Source organism: Zingiber officinale, chromosome 4A (genome assembly GCF_018446385.1).
Source record: "Zingiber officinale cultivar Zhangliang chromosome 4A, Zo_v1.1, whole genome shotgun sequence".
NCBI classification, from domain to species: domain Eukaryota; kingdom Viridiplantae; phylum Streptophyta; class Magnoliopsida; order Zingiberales; family Zingiberaceae; genus Zingiber; species Zingiber officinale.
Window position 1 is genome coordinate 75,131,843 of NC_055992.1, and position 4,871 is coordinate 75,136,713.

General features: G+C 36.5%; 1 long non-coding RNA gene across 10 annotated transcripts; it reads left to right on the forward strand.

The window, feature by feature from the left end:
• The first annotated feature begins 232 nt into the window (after positions 1 to 232).
• Positions 233 to 4,661, forward strand: LOC121969998. Of its 10 annotated transcripts, none has more exons than XR_006108798.1 (9): positions 233 to 715; positions 810 to 988; positions 1,079 to 1,180; positions 1,249 to 1,355; positions 2,074 to 2,187; positions 3,249 to 3,326; positions 3,426 to 3,507; positions 3,781 to 4,405; positions 4,524 to 4,661. It is a non-coding gene; the product is annotated as an uncharacterized LOC121969998 (long non-coding RNA). The 10 variants fall into 10 exon arrangements; XR_006108801.1 differs by having other exon boundaries at positions 3,781 to 4,459; positions 4,524 to 4,653; XR_006108795.1 differs by having other exon boundaries at positions 235 to 715; positions 3,781 to 4,223; positions 4,332 to 4,548.
• Positions 4,662 to 4,871: the final 210 nt, after the last annotated feature.

Genomic DNA, 4,871 nt, shown 5'->3' on the forward strand with positions numbered 1-4,871 from the left:
TCATTGTTTTTTTGCCTTTTAACAACGGTTTTAACAAAAACTGTTGTCTTTTAGCAATTTTTTTGGCCTACGACAACGGTTTTTAAAACCGTTGAAACTGTTATCTATGTTTGTTTTTTTTTGGATTACGACAACGGTTTTTGAAAATCGTTGTCTATTAAGTGTTGTTGAATACCGTTGTTTTTCTTTCGCCGTTTTTTCTCCTTCGCAATGTTTTGCCGCTGCGTTTTTTCTTTTCCTCTCTCCAAAATTTTTTGCCGTTGCATTTCACCCCTTTACCTTCTCGATCCCTGAGCATTCCCCCCTCTGCTGCCCCGACGAGCTCTTCTTCATCCTGTAAGAGGAAAGAGGAAGGCAGAATGAATCTTTTGTTGAATCCTCTTCTTCAAGATGACGCGAAGGGCTTAGGGGTGTTTAGGGCGTCGATTAGAGATTCCGTTCTGGTCGTTGTCTCCTCCTCCTCCTCCTTATCATCTTCATCAACAAATCCATCAATTCGTCCTCACTGTCGCGGCCGACGAGCATGCAGAGGAGAGACTCCAGTCGGTTGCAGGCCAGGGAGTCACCAACGAGGCGAGGTGCTTGTGGTTAAACCATAAAACCCTAACATTATCACATCCGCGTATGCAGGCCAGAAATAATGCACCTAAATTGTGGCTCAGCCGATACACGATTTTCTACCACGGCATTTGGCAAATGCTCAAAGAGCCAAAGGGTAAGATCAAATCACCAATCCTTCTCTATTGGCATGGTAAGCCAAGATCTTGCCTTCTCAAGTTCCCACAGCGCCATGACGCTCGCCCTTCCAGTTGCGCTCGGCTCTCTACTCATTGGCGCAACCCCAGTAAGGTTCAAACAAACCCAAGCGTCGGTAGCTGCACTTGGGATCCAGTCTCCGCCTTCTCCTCTTTCGCCTTCGTCGACTGGGTGAAGGTCACCGACGGCGAGTTCTTCCAAACCGACTCCAGGCCGATCATGCCCTTCGACGGTAATGCCTGCCGCGTCCTCTTCCTTTTTCCTTCTTCTCCAATTGAATTCCTACCCTAATCAACCTCTGTGGCGGTGCCGGTGGCTGTAGGCGTGTGCAATTTTTGCAATGGTGGAGTCAGATTTGTTCGCGATAATGATCGTAATAGGTCTCATGGTCCTCTCCGTTTTCTTCTTCGTTTTCCCCCAGATGGTATTTTTTTCGGGTATCCGGTCGTCAAGAACAATTTTTTTTTCCATTGAACTATTTCTTCTATGCAGAATGATTAGGTACGAGGCGCTTCAGAGTGAATCTGGTAGGAAACTTCTACAAAGATCGGGAGATCATCTGACGATATTTCCAGTGTAGTAATTGTCGAAAAAGACAGGTACACCGTCTCAGTTTCTCTTTGCTATTACGTTGTTCTTTGATGGCCTTTGTCGCTGATATCGATGATTTGAATTTGTTGGGTTATTGAGATTGACATTATCATAAGAAATAGTTCACACCCCAATAAGAGTGTTCTAATTTGCTGATGCTATTCACCCACCAAAAAGCCACGCTGTGAAACAATATCTCCCATAGGGAAGGCAATACACCAAACATCTTGTGTAACATTAACGACAACCTCCTTGACAAGCATAAACAACCATAGATACTCTTGTGATTATTTATGGTTGTTTATTGTTGCTAGAATATCCAAGCCAATCATAGATACCTAGACATGCCTTGCTTTAATTCTATAGTAATGAAGCTCTTATCTGTACATGACTCCTCTCTCAACAGCGTTTGAGGAATAAATGCAAAACTTCACCTCATGTTTGAAGAGACAATCATTATCTATGGTTTCCAATAGTTTCTTAGGTTGTCTAAATGTTTTTCTCATTTTGTAGTATACGTTCGTATCTATTTGAGGAATAAATAAAATTTCAAACATAGAAATGCAGTGGTGGGAATCATGCAAGGAAGTGAGGCATTGCCTAGAGTCAGACTCTAGTATTTAGTTCTCTACAATTTATGCTAATTACTTTCCTATAGCAGACTCAATGTTCTGTTATATTTATTGTTCCTGATTTATTTTTCTTCATCGAACATTTTTCTCTCAGGTTGTCAATGCTATAAAGTCCCAGCCGAAGCTTCTTAACAAAATTGATGAAGTGGTCTCTCATTTCCTGAATATAGTGCAAACTATGCATGAACGATGCAGCTCTTCTTTAGAGGTTTTATTTCTCAATCTTAGAATTATTTTTTTAGAAAAAAATCTAAGTTTTCTTTTGTTTTGATCTATATAAATGGAATCTTCTTCAGTTGTTGATTGATATACAACTGGGTTTGCATATTAGAATTGAACTGGATTTACATCTCATGTTCTATTACAAATGGAGTCTCACTCATGTTTTATAAAATAAAAAGAAAAAAGAATTAAACTGGGTTTGCATCTTAGAATTGATATACTATGTGGTTACTCAGGTGTTTTTTAAAGTTAAAACCTTTTTATGCGTTAAGTTTTCATTGACAAGTGGAGAGTGAACCAGATCTTAGACTTTGCTACCTTTTAATCTTACCTAGAGCACACTCTAGATTTGAAACAGGGATGCAATTGGGATGATAAATGGTTGAGCTTAGTTACCTTATTTTTTAGTGAGTATTTGTAAGAGGATCTAGCTCCAAGCTGCAGTCTTGCATGGATATCTCCATGTAGGAGAGCCACTATAAAACATGCATGTAAAGTTGCATCTTATAGATAATATCACATTGTCTTTTAGAAAAAAAAATCCTTTGCCTCATAGGAATGATCTACAAAAGTTGTCCTTGCATGTAAAGTAACATCTTATTGATAATGTCACATTGTCTTTTAGAAGAAAAAAATTATTCCTTTCCCTCATAGGAATGAGCTACAAAAGTTGTTTTCGGTGAGAAATTTAGTTGCTACCATTAGAATGTCCATTACGAATGAATCCACATAATGTACATTAGAGGACAAGCAATCACTTTATCAATAAAGGATACACCAGGTTGGATCTCTTTGTGCATAATCCAAGGAACATCATGCACATAAGTTAGAGCGTTATTTATGATCAACAATAGCTCCTAACATGAAGAATTATTTGCTGCAACTTTAGATCTAAATAAATACCAAAGCCTTTTTTCTCTTCTTTTAATCCAATTCATAATTTTTGTGTGTTTGTGACTTTTTATATATATCTTTTACATTGGAATCTAATAAATAATGCAGTGAAGTTGTTGTTGGTTACCTTTTTACCTGATTATGCTATAATAGGTTGATATAATCGCATTGGACTTCTCCCAAAAGCTACCTTTTCGTTTGAAGATTCCATCTATTAAGCTTGCTATTCAGGTGCTGTAAGTGCATCAACATTACTTATCTGAGCTTGAAATGATTCAAAGTTTTGGTCAGATTCAATTCTGATAACTCTCATATTTTTTTCATTTGCAGCGTGGACTATATTTTTGAAATTACGTATTCTCATCTTATAGTTGATTCTCATGTCACAAGAAAGATCCTTTCAGATGCAAAGGTGTAGTAAATCATCTTTGTTTCCTTGTTGGATAACTTATATTTTATTACATGCTAACATGACATTTTCCCATGTGTGTGTGCACATTGTATTTTTTTTCTTTCATTCATCGTATAGTAGATATAACCTTTTTATGATGGATTGTTATTCTGATTGCATTCTACATTCTAAATTGTAGGTTTATCAATCCTATTTCTGAACTATTGGAGTTCTCACTCATCTTATGTGTTTGTTCTGCTTTGTTTGTAATTTTATGTTTGTTTTTATTGGCAGGTCACCGCTAGCTAATGCCATTAGGAAGAAACAGTTCTATAAGGAAACGGTCAGACTTGAAAGAGTCGTACTGTCTAGTCTCAATGGATTATATTCTACATGTATGAATTTTTGGAAAACTTAAAAAATACTTAATTGTTTAAATTAATATAGCAAGTTGTACATTCAGGGATGGAGTGAGCGATGGTCAATTCTATCAAGTTCTACTATATGAACTAGATGCGAACAAAAAAGTAGATTTTCCAATAATTTGTACTACAATTCTTGTTTCAGTGTTTTTGTACTCAACACTCCATTTGTGTTTTAGACCTGTGCCTCTCTAGAACCAAACTATCAACCTCCAGTGACTTTTGTGGTGGTCCAAAAATGTCATCACACTAGACTGTTTGCTAACAATCACGGTGACCACCAATTTGTTGATAAGAGTGGAAACATATTGCCTGGTTAGTTTAGTTGATAGCATGGATGCATCATTTTCAAGACAATTCTATTTTGTATATTTTTTTCAAACCTTGTTTTTTCAATAGAGCTTTCCATCCTTGAAATTCCAGGGACTGTTGTTGATTCTAAGATAGGCCATCCTACTGAACTTGACTTCTACTTGTGCAGCTATGCAAGCATTCAAGTAACTACATTTCTCCAAATTTCAGCTATCAACCCTGTTTTACGTCTTCTATAGGTATTATATTCTTCCCTTTTATTTTTGGTGCTTTGCTCACATAGTTTGCTTCACAAAAATCCAGAATGTTGGAAAAGGTTGACATGGAAGAATCAGCAAGTGAGAAAGAGGAGTCCAAAGAAATTCTACAAGTTGAAGATTTTAATGGGGCTTGAGTTGACAATAATTACTTGCAATCCTACATGCCATGAACCACCATCACAAGTTTCTAGTCTTTTGACAATTGTTCATTAGTTGTAAATGAAGTTTATTTGTTTATTTGTATTGAGATAAATTGTATTTGAATATTAGACATGTTTCTTCTTTTGTGATTGTAATATAATTCTTGTATAAGTAACATTTTGAATGACATTGATATGAGAAATATTCTTTCTTTTGTGATTATGATTCTTTATTATATATTTATATTGAA